Source organism: Jaculus jaculus, chromosome X, assembly GCF_020740685.1.
Source record: "Jaculus jaculus isolate mJacJac1 chromosome X, mJacJac1.mat.Y.cur, whole genome shotgun sequence".
In the NCBI taxonomy this organism is placed as follows: Eukaryota; Metazoa; Chordata; class Mammalia; order Rodentia; family Dipodidae; genus Jaculus; species Jaculus jaculus.
Window position 1 is genome coordinate 13,470,952 of NC_059125.1, and position 15,243 is coordinate 13,486,194.

Genomic DNA, 15,243 nt, shown 5'->3' on the forward strand with positions numbered 1-15,243 from the left:
AATGATATACCAACCATCATCAAAAAAGTACATGACAATGACATTAATAACACCACTGGCCAATACCTAACTATTGAGTAGCAGTTTGGGCTGCTATAAAAGAAAGTTGTACTTTGCCAGCTATACATCTGATAGAGGATTAATATCTAGGATATACAAAGAACTCAAAAAGTTAAATAATAAGAAATCAAACAAGCCAATTAAAAAATGGGCTATGGAACCAGATAGAGAGTTCTCAAAAGAAGAAATACGAATGGCATATGAACATCTAAAAGTGTTCTACATCCCTAGTCATCAGGAAAATGCAGATTAAAACTATGATGAAATTCCATCTCACTCCTACCAGATGGGCTACCATCATGAAAACAAATGACCATAAATTTTGGCGAGGATGTGGAAAAAGAGGAACCCTTCTACACTGTTGGTGGGAATGCAATCTGGTCCAGCCATTGTGGAAATCAGTGCAGAGGTTCCTAAGACAGCTAAAAATTGATCTACCATATGACCCAGCTATAGCACTTCTAGGCATATAACCTAAGGACTCATCTCATTTCCTTAGAAGTACATGCTCTACCATGTTTATTGCTGCTCAATTCACAATAGCTGGGAAATGGAGCCAGCCTAGATGTCCCTCAACTGATGAATGGATAATGAAGATATGGCACATTTATACAATGGAGTTCTACTCAGCAGTAAAGAAAAATGAACTTATGAAATTTGTAGGAAAGTGGATGGATCTCGAAAGGATTATACTAAGTGAGGTAACCCAGGCCCAGAAAGCCAAGCGTCACATGTTCTCTCTCTTATGTGGATCCTGGCTACAGATATGAGAAGGAAAAAAAAAAAACAAAACAAAACAACTCAGTAGCAGAGGCCAGTAAGCTAGAAAAGAGATAGAAAGGGAAGAGGAAGAAAGGGAGGGGTGGTTCTTAATAGGATAGTATTGCATATATGTAACTAGAAGAATAGATTAATGTGGGTGAAAAGGCCCAAAATAAGGTCTGGGAAGAGATTGAGTAAAAGAAAGGTGAAGGAAGGGCTAATCAAAATCTAACAGGATATAAATAAAACATGTGTAATCCTACTTTTTTGGACAATGGAACACTCAGGAGCCGTAGATTGTTTCTAAAAAATTTTCAGTGCCAGGAATGGGATACCTTCCAGTGAGTGGTTGGTCAGGGAGGTCCCTGATGCCCCCAAAACATTACAGGCCATTGCCGAGGCCCTTGGTTTCCACCCAGGAATAGATGGTCAGACCCTATTGCTGAAGACTCCATATACTTGGGCTGCAAGGCCACTGAGAAATCTTGCTAGATCTGAGCTGATAACCTCCTCCATGTTGACCAGCTGACAGAAAGCTGGAAGAAGCCATTCTGCATGCAGTTCAATGGGAGAAAGAGAAATCACCAGTGAAGATACTCAACAGTGGACACTGCAAGCCTTATATTTGGCCAGCCAGGCCAAATGAGCCAACGGGTGCAATAGTGGCACGTCTGTCATGGTGAAAACCAACTGTCATGGTGAAAACCAACTGCTCTCTAATTGGACTGGAGGCCTGCTCCATGGGAACGGAATACATCCCTGATACTGAAAACTTAAAATAAGGGTAGTCATGAGCCCTAGGGGTTGTAACGTCTGCTGTTGTCTGGCCAAGTGCATATACTATGCTTATCAAACTACCCAGTAAGCACTTCTGTTAATGTTCACACCCTTATATTAATGATACTCTCACTTCTGGTTGAGAATCATTTGTATTCAGATGGCAGGGACCTTGAGATGACTCAGAAGGTATCATGGTGATGGAAAGAAATGACCCCAGTGCTCAGTAATGCAATATCTGCATCACACCTTCCAAGGCTCAGGGTCTAATGTGAAAGAGGTGGCAGAAAGAATATAAGAGCTAAAGGAAGGGCAGGACTCCATACAACATGCTCCCTCCAGACACAATATGGATATCTATGGCCTCACAGTGCCTGACACTACCTGCATAAGACCATCATAAGAGGAGGAACAGATCAAGACATCAAAAGTAAAAGAGAGACTGACTGAGATGGGGTAGGGTATGATGGAGAGTGGAGTTTCAAAGGGGTAAGTGGGGGGGGCGGAGGGAGGGTATTACCATGGAGTATTTTTTATAATCATGGAAGTTGTTAATATAAAATTTAAAAATTAAAAAAAGAAGGACGTAAATAGCTAAATACCACTAACTTTGCAGATTTGTAAGGATTACACAGATTATATGTACATGATAATTAAAGAGCACCTTATACATCCTAGGCATTCATCAAATTATTTAGTATTCCAAATTTGGTTTTGCATATCTTTTTTTCTCCTATGATTGGGACTTTTTCCTGCTGGAGTTTTCCCATTATTTCCATTCATGTTAACTTTTAAAGTCCCACAAGTGAAGGAAGAAATAATACAATGCAGCATGAAATACTCTCCATCAGCATTCTCAAACTTTAGCCAACATTACAATAGTCTAGAAGACTTAATAAACCATATTTTCTCATTCTGTAGGTCCTGGGGAGGGAGGTATAATTTTTCATTTCTATCAAGTTCCCAGGTGATACTGTTGATGTGTGGTTGGGGACCACTCTTTCCAAAACACTGCACTCCATGGATTCTTATGCTAATGTAGTGATCATTTTAAAATGAACTAGCCAGCTGCACTTCATTCACCATTAAAGCCTGAAAGCTGGCTCTGTGAGTAAAGTACTTACTTTGCAAGCATGAGTATCTGAAGTTGATCCTCAGTAACCAAATAAATTCTGGGCATGGTGGCACCCACATGCATTCCCAATTCTAGCAAGGCAGAGACAGGAGGATCCCTGGACCTTCCAGCTAATTAGTTTAGCCCAATCAATGAGCTCTAGAACAAAGAGAAGCTGTCTCAAAAACAAAGGTGGCAAGAATTCCTCAGCAACTAAACCCAAAGTTGTCCTCTGGCCTCCATGCATATATTCTCACATATGGATCCACATCCCAGCCCACACACAAATGCACCTAGAAACATGTGCACACACTACACACACATACACACGCAAAATAAATAAAAAGTCCTTGAACCAGCTAAGCTGAGTCCTAAGTGGGGAAAAATATAGGGAACAAGATATCCATCCTGACTTTTTTTTTAAAGAAAACAACCTCATTTTTTGTTGTTTTATTTTTACTCATTTATTTGAGAGTGATAGACAGAGAGAAAGAGGCAGATATAGAAAAAGAATGGGCGCATCAGGGCCTCTAGTCACTGCAAATGAACTCCAGATATGTACACCCCCTGTGCATTTGTCTAATGTGGGTCCTGGATAATCGAGCCTCCAACCGGGGTCCTTAGGCTTTCACAGGCAAGCTCTTAGCCACCAAGATATTTCTCCAGCTCCCATCCTGACTTTTTGAGTAACACTTGGGTTATGATGACTGTTACAAGAGTGAGTGCAGGGAAGGAGATGCTGGTGTGTACACATGAATTGGGGACAAGAAGCTGGTGATGATGATGGTAATATGATGGGATAATGATCAAATTATAGTATATACATGTATTAATATTTTTCATACAAAAAAATCTCCACCGGGCGTAGTGGCACACACCTTTAATCCCAGCACTCGGGAGGCAGAGGTAAGAGGATTGCCATGAGTTCGAGGTCACCCTGAGACTCCAGAGTGAATTCCAGGTCAGCCTGGGCTAGAGTGAGACCCTACATTGAAAAACCAAAAAAAAAAAAAGAAAAAAAAAAACTCCAAGGTTCTCTTTGTAAGTTACAGATTATACATCATTCTGAACTGAAAAAAAGAAGAAAAGAGAAGAAGAAACAGGAGTGGGGGATAAAGGCATAAGATTAAAGTCTAAACTCACATCACAAAAATATTGCCTAGTAGAGACATGAAGAGTTCAAATACCATGCCTCCATTTTTGGAGTGATTATAAAAATTAGCTCTCTTCTTATTCTTCTAAGTAAACATTTGCATAGCTGTTGTTGATGGTCCTCTTTGTACAGATCCTACTAACGCTTTTATTCTCAGCTGTCAAAACAAAGGCCGATTCACCAAAATTAATGAGGGACATAATTGTGCTTTTGGTCAGGCAAGAAATGTCCTTTCAGATGCTTCTTATTTTCCCATTCTTTAGTAAACTTCAGCTTGAAGAAAAACACACAGATTATTACGTCTTTTTCTCTCTGTGCAATTTCATCTAAGTGTGATGAAAGCCCAGTTTCTTCCAGAAATCAGAGGACAGACAGAACACTATAGAAAGGTTTAGCATGGGTTCTATGTCTTCCTGTAGACATGGTAGGAAATCAAAGCCATGTTATGGTCAGGAAATTAGAAACGGAAAATCAGGGGGTTCAAGTTACATTAGAAGTGCTAATATGCTCACTTTGGCAGCACATAAACTAAAATTGGAATTATAAAGAGAAGATTATCATGGCCCCAGGGCAAGGATGACATGCAAGTTTGTGAAGCATTATATATATATGTATGTATATTAAAGAAAGATGTGCCAAAATGAGTAGTAGGCTGATTCTTGAAAATGAAAACATAATACAAGCAAACCATAGGTACACTGTGTTGTACCTTATTAGGGAGGGCAACACAGGAATAGTGAATGTGTTGGGTTAGTAGGTGCATGTATGCTTTTATTCTCAAAAAAAATCTACATTCCATATTTGTGCTGACAACATAATCAACAGTGCTAAGAAGGTATAAACAAGCTGGTGCTAGGAATCATGTAAACCTAATTAAACCACACTTTCATTTGTCTCCCTTATTGTAAGCTCATGCAAAGGATTAGTCTAATTTAGCCTTCAAATGTAACCTTATTACATACACAAAGCCCTGAGGCTGGCAGCCATTCATAACCACAAGTTTGACCCACAGTGCCCACTACAACAATCCCATGTGGCATCTAAACCTATGAAATGCAGCCAGTCTGAATTGAGATGGGCTGTGAGTGTAAAATATATACTGAGTTTTCAAGAGTTAATATAATAAACAGAATTTAAAATATTTTGCTAATTTAAAAAATATTGATTGTAGGTTAAATTAAAATTTGAATTTATTAGGTTAAATAAATGTGTCTAATTAGGAAATTTATAAGCATATATGGCCTGCATTATATATACATATATGTCTAATTACAGATTTATTAAAACATAATTTATGTATCACAAAATTTACCTTTTAAAGTATAAATCTCAATGGTTTTGTAGTTTATTCACAGAGTGGTGCAACCATTACCATGTTATATTTTTAGAGCATTTTCATCAAACCAATTGGCAGCCACTCCCCATTCTCTTCTTCTAACTACCCATTTGCAGCCACTCCCTATTATCCTTTTAAGACAGCTTCTTGGAAAGCACTAACATAATTTGTTTGTGTCTCTTGAGATTTTCTGATTCTGGACATTTCTGACAAATAATCATATACTATGTGATTTTTTTGTGCTTTTTTATTTATCATTCATAATACTTTGTATGTTCATCATCTACATTATAGCATGTACCAGTATTTCATTTTTAATGGCTGGATAATATTCAATTGTTTGGATATATAATATTTTATTCATTTCCTTATCAGCTGGTGAATATATGTGCAGTTTCCTCTTTTAGAATACTGTGAGCAATGTTACCATGAACATCCATGCATTAGTTTCCTTGAGGGCATTTTTTTAACGCATGTATGTTTGAAGGTGCAAGTGTGTATAGGCCACAGATCAAATTTGCACATCATCCTGAGGAACAACATTTACCTTATCTTTTAAATAGTATATTTTATTTATTTATTAAAGAGAGAGACAGAGAGAGAGAGAGAGAGAGAAAGGCATAGAGAAAGAGCAAGAGAGAGAATGGGGGTGCTAGGGCCCCAGCCACTGAAAATGAACTCCAGATGCATGTGCTCCCTTGTGCATCTGACTTATGTGGGTACTGGGGAATTGAATCTGGGTTCTTAGGGTTCACAGGCAAACATCTTAACCACTAAGCCATTTCTACAATCCTCACCTTATTTTTTTTTTTTTTTACCAATTAGACTAGACTGATTGACACCAAGCCCCAAGGATCCTCCTATTCTACCTCCTCAGAACTGGGATTACAATCATCTTCCATCATATCTAGCCACTTTAAAAGTGTTCTCAGTGTTGAACGCAGATCCTTATGCTTGCAAGATAAGGACTTTAACAGCTGAGCTATCTCTTCAGCCTCATGCATCTTTTAATTTCACTTGGAATATTCCTAAGAGTAAAGTTACTGGGTTATCGAATAATTTCATGTACAACACTGAGGACTGGCTTGCCAGGCTATTCTCGAAGATGGTTGCACCACACACACACACACACACACACACACACACACACACACACACACACACACATATACACACATATATGTAGTTTTTAATTTTAATTTTAATTTATTTATTTTGTCTTTTCAAGGTAAGGTCTTGCTCTATCCCAGGCTGCCCTGGAATTCACTGTGTAGTCTCAGGGTGACCTCAAACTCATGAAAATCCTCCTATGTCTGCCTCTTGATTGCTGGAATTAAAGGTGTGCACCAGCACGCCTGGATAATTTCTATTTTTTAAATAAATGCAAAATATATACATATACAAAATAAGGACAAGAGTGTGAATGACTGCCTGGCTGTGGAGCTGCTGAATTTACTCCCTGGTGTGTTCAATGTCTTGGGTGCCACGGGTGGCAGTGGGGGTCCTTCCACCAGCTTTACAAAGTAATTGCAATAAACCTTATCGATGGTGCCAAAGTGAACTCTGCCATGGTAGCAGATGCGTTTGAGGCACTGGCCTCTCCTCGAGGTGGACTCAGCTATGTATAGATTGGATCTGAATTGCACATGATGATCTCTCACAGCCATGTCTTGGGTTTCTAAGAGAACCTCTTTAATTATCTGTGCCCCTTTTATATCATTGAACTCCAACTTACTCAAAGCCTGGTCAATGGATATTCCTCATATGAATTTTTCCATATATCACATGGTGTCCTCGCTGCATTTTATTTATCTTCGGCAGTGGTAAATTTCTGCTGGTCTCTGAGTCTCGCCAGGTAGTTGTGGTGGATAGACAATCATAATCTTTTTCTCCCATCTTCGAGAAATGTCAAGAGAAGGTACACGATGGGGACAAAACACCATGTGATAAAATAAGCCCCATTTCTCAGCTGCTGAAACCACAGTGTACCCAGCTTTCGCAGTGTCAAGAGCCACTGCCATGTGGGAGCCCACTACACACCATTTTATATTTTCACCTAATTTTTCCACATTCCACATTCTCATGAACATCTATGCTGTGCATAGTAAAGAATGTGAATTAGTACCTTTTGTGGCTTTTGTTTCACTATATTTTTTTGTAATGCAGTTCTGAATGAGATGATCTTTACAAAGGAGCTTATAAGGATTTTGATTTGTCAAGTCCATGGGGAACATCTGGCTGCATTACTTGTAGGCTTGATGTTATTTTTTCCTCAGCTCATTTTCTCTACAACCTAAAGACTTGCTTGTCTCTCCATGACAGTGTTTATAGCCATGCTGTACCCAGTGAGCAGAGGTCCCCTAACAGGACAGGGCACACAACACATGACACACACAACAAGTGTTAATATCTGTATAGTAGACTGGGCGGTGGGGGGGGGGGATGGACAAGATGGTGCACAGCCTGAAACAAATGGCCCTGAGACTCTAACCACCCTGAAGTCTGTGGAGATAAAAATGAAGGCACACACAGAACTATATATTTTATCATTCACATTTATCATCCAAACTGGGACAATGGTTCTAGTGAAGAAAGATGCTATTAATAATTTCACTGAGACTACAGACATAAACCAATTCAGTCCCAGCAAACTGTGACATATGGTTACCCTGCCCATATCCATTTGTGACATACTGGTTGGGAAGTTCTGCTCTAAAAAGCTGTGAATCTCTGGACAGAGCTCATTACACTATCCTCGGAAATATCCCAACTCTCCAAATTCTTGTGGCTGAAGGCACAAGGAGCAGTATGCTCCCAAATTATTTTGATGTAAAATGCTTCCTACGGGTCAGCCTAAAAACATCATGGAAGAAACAATTGACATAAGTAGAACTTACTGGAAAAGGTGACACAACAATTCAAAGTACAGTATCTTCAGCCTTTGTGAACATATTAAAACCTGTGGAGTTGAGACCTTATTCAATAATTTGTATCTACATCATTTTTCTTTTCCCTTTTTTTTTCGAGGTAGGGTCTCACTCTGGTCCAGGCTGACCTGGAATACACTATGGAGTCTCAGGGTGGCCTTGAACTCATGGCAATCCTCCTACCTCTGCCTCCTGAGTGCTGGGATTAAAGGCGTGCGCCACCATGCCCGGCTGTACCTACATCATTTTTCTAATGCTTAGTTCTTAAAAAACAAATACTCCTGCCTGGGTCTTGCCAAATACTATTTTCCTCTTTCCCTGGCTTCTCAGTTTGCTCCTTTTCCCTACTAAATAATGCACAAGGCAGCGGCAAAGTACCCTCCCATTCGCCTATCATCTTGCATGCTGGGAGTCGTGCCCACAAATGAACAGGAGTGAGTATGGTACTAGAGAATCCTTTTGTCACGGAGGTATTACCCGAAGGAGAGAGAAGGAAACTTAAGCAAATAGAATAAATTATTGCAATAGAAGTGTTCTTTTCCTGTTGTATCTTTAAAATTTTTATTTTAATATTTAGAGTTCTATACACTAAGCAGCATACATAACCTCTAGGGGAGACTTCCTTTAAATTACAGAGTTTTTTTTTTAAATTTTTTATTTTTATTTTTTTAATGTGCAAGGCCATTCAACTTCTCACCATTTTTTTTTTTTTCTTTAGACAAAGCCATCTAGCACTTTCATGGAATTTCAAACTATGTCCTAAGATTTTCCCAACGAGATACCCTTCCGGGCTGGGGACTATTTGTTAGCACTGCCTCAAGTGGAACTTTCAACAACACAGTAAAGGGAAGCAGTTCTGAATTGTCTCTGAATTCAAGACAAGCTCATTGCTTACACAGATACATGCAAATAAAGCCAAGATGAGACCTCCTCAATGGGTATCAGGATGTTTTAAAGAAAAAAAAAACAGAAATCTACCAGGAAAATTAGGAGTGGGGTCTACTACCCTTTGCTTTCTTTACTGACAGTGTCATCTCCTATAGCTCCATTTGTCATTACCAATCATACTTGCTACTCTACATTTTTTTAAGCAAAATGTAGCAAATGCTATTGGTGCTCTGCCCTGGTTTTCTCAGATCCATTCTTTATCCTATCCGTTTCTGCCACTCTCTTCCTCACTTCCAGTATACTTTCCTTTTCAGTCATCTGCATGTGCATATCTTCTTAGAAGGTGCTCTCCTATGGCCCCATTTTGCTAATTATTGGAGAGACTTAGAAGTATTTCTTCTCAAGATTGGGGAGGCGGCTCAGTTGAATGAGTTCTTGTCTTATAAACATGAAGAACTGAGTTCATCTGCAAAAATCCACATTAAAAAGATGGACAATGGGCTGGCGAGATGGATTAGTGGTTAAGACACTTGCCTGCAAAGCCAAAAGACCCAGGTTTGATTCCCCAGGACCCATGTAAGCCAGATACACAAGATGGTGCATACGTCTAGAGTTCATTTGTAGGGGGTCTGGTATGCCCATTCTCTCTCTCTTCCTCTTTCTATCAAATAAATGCACAAATAAATCAAAAATAAATAAATTGATTAAAAAATCAGGGCATGGCAGCATATACTTGAAATCACAAAAAGGAGGTGGATGACACCTGTGGACCAACACCAAAGGCCTATCCATGTATGCACATACATGTGCACCTGCACACAAAAAATATACATGCATATGCACAAAAATAAAGAAAATATTTCTTGACCAATAATTAAGAGGTAGAATAAGTTGCTTTTTTATGCCTCAGACAAAATACAATAAAACAGACTGAGGGAGGAAGAATTTGGTTTTTGGCCCATGGTTTCAGAGTTTCAGTCCCTAGTCTTTGGTTTAGTTGATTCTAAATCTATACTGCAGAAGAACATCATGTTTGAAGAGGGGTATGGAGGAGAATGAACCCCGTGGTTGACAGGGAGTGGCATGAAAAGTGAAGAATTCATGACAGGCATAACTGTCAAAGGCATGATCCTAGTTACTTGCTTCTCCAACTAGCCTCATTTTCTTCCAAAAAAGTTCCAAAGAAGTTCTACCAGCTCAGGACCAAGGATATAACTCATGACATTTCATACTGAAGCCATGAAATGGAATCAACAGCAAAGCTCATCTTCATCCTTTTTGTTTGAGCCACATCTGAGGAGGAGCTCACATTCCAGAGCCCCTTGCAAGAGCAGGATGCAGCTGTCCTTCACTCTGATGGGTGGAGATTCCCACTGTGAGCCCTTTGCTTGGCTTCTTGTTGCCCTCCTCTGTGCTATTTTCCCTACTCTATTACCACTCATTGTTGTCCCTGGGAGCAAGGCTTTAATGGACCATTTCATAAGTCCTCCCATCAGAGCTCTTGGCAACAGAGTATCTACTTTCGAATTGCAAATAAAATATAGGACACCCAATTAAACTTGAATTTTGGGTGCACAACAGACTCGCATGCCACATGCAATATTTGTGCTATATTAATTTAAAATCATTATGTACTGCATATTTGAAATTCAAACAAATGGACATACAGTATTTACTTTCTCGAAATCTGGCAACTCTGTCTTCTCCGACTCTTGTGGTAAACCTTTGACATACTTATTGAAATTCCATTGATTAAAAAATTTGAATCTTGGAGAAATTCTGTGACTTTTCAAGGCCATTCCAAAAACTGGAAGGTTCTGAATGCACTTGTTTGTTTGCATGCATGTGTGCACATGTGTGAATACATGTGGATATTGTGTATCTTTCTTGGCCACTGTCTACATTATTCCTTGAGCCAGGGTCTCCTACTGAACCTAGAACTCTTATGTGGTTAGACTAGCTAGCCAGTATGCCCCAGGGATCTTCCTGTCTCTGATTTCCCAGTGTTGAGATTTCAGGCAAGTGCTGTCATGCCTTCTATTTACAGATGTGTAGAAAGCTGAATTCCTTCCTGATGATTGTGTGATGAGCACTTTCCTCATTCCCCTGAGAAAAATCTAGCAGTTTTGTGACTCATACTTATGAACATTCTTCTTAATTGTTTTTCATTTGTTTTTGGTTCTTTTGTTTTGTCTTCTCCAATCTTTTTAGAATTCTGCAGTTTTCAACTCATCTTTGGAAAACCCATATTGTCAAAGTAACTCCAAAGTTCCAATGCCTAATAACTTTCTTGCATTTTAAAACAATGCAAAATATGTTTTGTTTGTTTGGTTATTGAGCAAGGTTCTCATACTTAACTGAAATGTGAGAGGTAACCAAGGATGAGCTTTAACTTCTGATCCTTTCTCTACTTTCCAAGTGCTGGAATTATTGGCATATGTCAATATATCAGGCCAAAACATGGAATCGAACAAAAGATACCTGAACAGGAAAAGGTAAAATGTTCACAGCCAAATCATCTGATCTGCTGATAGGTGACTTGCCTCTCTCAAACCTTGTTCAGGATGAGGAAACCATTACCTTTCTCATTGTATAAGTCTGTCTATCATTTCAAGGATTAGCAAAGAGAAGAAAATGGAATGAGCCAAATGTAATAAGAAGTCAGTTCTAATTATACTCAACAACATGGGTTCCTGCCTGTGTTCATGGGAAATGTTGCTGAGTGGCAGTCACCAGTTCTGGCTTTGACATCCATCACAAGTGGTCCCAACATCAATACTTAACTAGCTAGGTTAGGTTGAGTGTTGACAAATGTCCTGAAATGTGGTTAGTCTGATATTTGATCCTCAATGCAAACTAATGTTAGTCTGCCACAATTCCATGGGTACTTGAAGAAGACACAAAATTTACAGTGACTTCGTAGCCAGACTACTTACCTCTCTCAGAGCTCCAATTCCCATTGAGGACACAGAGGGTCAGATGCTACCTGCACCTCATGTGCTATAAGAAAGTAATCCAGAATATTGAGATGTGAAATCTTTTATCATGGACAAACACGCTTGCCTGAACTGAACAGTAAACCATCCCACCTTTGCTGGGGACAAAATTCAGGCATCTTTTTTTCTGTGAAACAATAGTAAGACTTTCTCCATATCATTATTAGGAATGATAAGGAAATGAATGAGAAGTCACTTTGGAAATTATAAAGTGACATATCCATTCAATTTTCTCTCAGTACCATCTTTTCAGTAACAGCCTGGCATATAACCTCATAAATCCAATATTGCCCAATTTTTTTTTACTGGACTAGCACATTTAATGAACAAGGAGGCAAAATAATTTTCTCTTCAATCCAGAATTACAAAAAGGATGCCAGAAAAAATTAAGGTCACCTCATTAATATTCTGTTCTTGTATTTCTAATTTAAACAAAGCTTTGTATGCTGTGTCTGCTTAAACTGACTTTTTGTAACTTTACTAAAACATCGGGAATTGTTTCTCTCATAAGGTCATCTGAAAACCTTTTGTGGATTGGTTTGCTGATACATTCAGATGTTAAATAATGTACCTGGATACATTCCAAATAGCTTTTAATTCTCTTAAGGCTGGGAAGTCACAAAATAATAAATCTCTAAAGGCCAGAACCAATGTTGATTTATCTATTTCTCTCCTTTATTTTTTAATTTTAGGGGGAAAAGGTATAGAGGTGTCCTGATGGCATTTTCATCAATAACTTTTGATCAATGATCTTAAGCAGAACTCTGATAAAATAATGCATTCTATTTTGAAGTTCCAATTAGCCAAGGCACTTTAAATGTATATGACCACTTTGTAAATCCTTGGAGATGATTAGCATTTCGAAACTCATAGAAAAGGTGCACTTGAGGCTCAGCCACTTTATAGTTAAACCTGAGAAAACTGAGAACAATGAGAGAACTGTGAAAGGAAACCAGACAAAGGCAGGTAAGCCCAGGCCAGAACTGGAAAGGGACCAGCATCAGATTTCTCATCAAAGTAGTCAATCCCAGAAGACAATGGAGTGCTACCTTTGAAAGGTTATGGAAAACTGAGAAAGTTCTGCAAGACAAGCTATGCAGAATGTCAAGTCTTCATTTAAGAGTAAAAATGAACTATAAACCCTTTTAGACTCATAGGACTGTAGAAAATTCACTAGTGACAGATCACAACCAGAAACCTATTCTAGGATAACTGAAAGGGATAAAAGAAGCAATGACAGTGGCAATGAAAGTGGGCAGAATAATAATATGCATATCTTGCTGAATATAAATGAATAGTACTTTGGAAAACTGTGGGTCTGTGTGTGTGTGTGTGTGTGAGAGAGAGAGAGAGAGAGAGAGAGGCAGAGAGAGAGAGAGAGAGAGAGAGAGAGAGAGAGAGAGAGAGAGAGAGAGAGAGATTGATTTACTGGCTCCTGGGAGCTGAGTACAATCAGGCTGCAACTATACAAGGAAGTTAAGCATAGTGCTTAGGAATGCAAGTATTTTTAAGTATTGTTTGGAAAATATTATAAAATACTTGGTGATAAGGTAATAATAAGAAAAAGGAGCCAATACAATAAAGATGGAATACATAGCTTCTAAAAGTAGAAATGGAACAAAGAATATATAAACAACATAAAAGAAATAAAATACATAATGTAAAATAAATATAAAATAAATAAATAAAATATAAAAAATAAATAAAAAGGCAAAAAAAATTTAAAAAAGAGAAAACAAAAATGTAAGAAATTGTTTCAATAGCTCAAAAGTCCTTTTGAATATGAATCAGTTCAATGGAAACACTGCAGATTAAAAAAAAAAAGTCTATGCATTAAGACAATAATTCTTAATGTTAAAGATACAATCTGGTACTATAACCACCTGAAGGCCATACCAATAAAAATAAAGAATAATATTTCATATGCCAAGTATTTGTAAACTAAAATATTTTTCTAAATAATTTGTGCTTACCAATATGGAAAACTAAATAGAAAGTATTGAGGACTGAATTGTAAATAAAAATAATATATAAGTATTCAAATATTATATCAAATTAGTAGATGTAGTAGAGGAGCTCATGACTTGCCACTTCTCCCAGAAGATCTGTTTGATGTTAATGATCAGTGGGGGAAGAAGAGTCATGATCTTCAGTGGTATAGCAACTCATAAGTTGCACATGCTCTAGTAAATAACCTCCCACCCAAGGTCATGTAATGAAACTCAGTGGGTCACCCAGCAAACACACACACACACCATGAAAAGAGGAGGACAAGTTGGAAAAAATGTTTCGTGGAGGTAAGCAGCAAGTATCTTCCTGTTACTCAGATAAAACATCCCGCCAGAAGCAGCTAATGGAAGGAAAGGGTTTATTTTGGCTTGCAATCTCAAGGGGAAGCTTTATCATGGTGGAGGAAGCATGATCACAGCAGGAAGGACACACACATTGTCATAAATCAGTAGCAGGGAAGAAGTAGCAAGAATAAGCTAGCTAGCACTAACAAAGGGTCTACACTATAATGCCCCAAAGCTCTCTTCCAATCACACATTTCCTCTAAGGCTCTACCTCCTAAAGATTCCAGCAGCTGAAGACCAAGTATGAGGCTTAATTAAAACACTTGAGGCTATGAGGGACAGTCTACACTAAAACCATTACAAAGAGTGAAGAGGAGTCAATATGACCAAAATACATTATAAGCATGTATAAAATTGTCAAAAAGATAAAATAAATTTTAAAAAAAATCAGTGAGATTTCAAGATGCAATATGAGATTATATATGCATATATGACATGTATATGTAAAATCTACAGCAAAATCTATAAAAAAGCAGTGTTCTATTAGATTTGGGTATCTAAGTTTTTCTTTATTATGGTTATTATTTTATAATAGAATGTTTTCCAAAATGTCATTTACCTCATTAGTTGAATTTATTACAAATTGTCATAGTTTTGTTGCTGTTCTAAATAGTACTTATTTTTGTTTTGGCATCTGTGACTACTACATGCTTAAATTGAACTATACTAAACTCATTCATTGTTATAATTTGAGAAAAATAGTAAGATCAACTGGAATAATTTTCCTAACAATAAAATAGCACCACAATAAATTATCTGATTAATTTAGAAAGCTAGAAAATGTCAAATTAAACAAGGGGAAGAAAATGAACTATAAAAGGACACGTTAAAATGAAAAAAAAATACAATAAACAGATCATCCCACTCTATAAAGCA

General features: G+C 37.9%; 1 protein-coding gene, 1 non-coding gene and 1 pseudogene across 6 annotated transcripts in view; 1 reads left to right on the top strand and 2 right to left on the bottom strand.

The window, feature by feature from the left end:
• Nucleotides 1-7,292, bottom strand: part of LOC105944437 — a 39,428-nt pseudogene extending 32,136 nt beyond the window's left edge.
• Frmpd4 (FERM and PDZ domain containing 4) overlaps nucleotides 1-15,243 on the bottom strand; it is a 680,790-nt gene that overhangs the window by 293,493 nt on the left and 372,054 nt on the right. The window lies entirely within an intron of this gene.
• LOC123456868 lies at nucleotides 4,371-4,477 on the top strand. Its single transcript, XR_006634741.1, has one exon. It is a non-coding gene; the product is annotated as a U6 spliceosomal RNA (small nuclear RNA).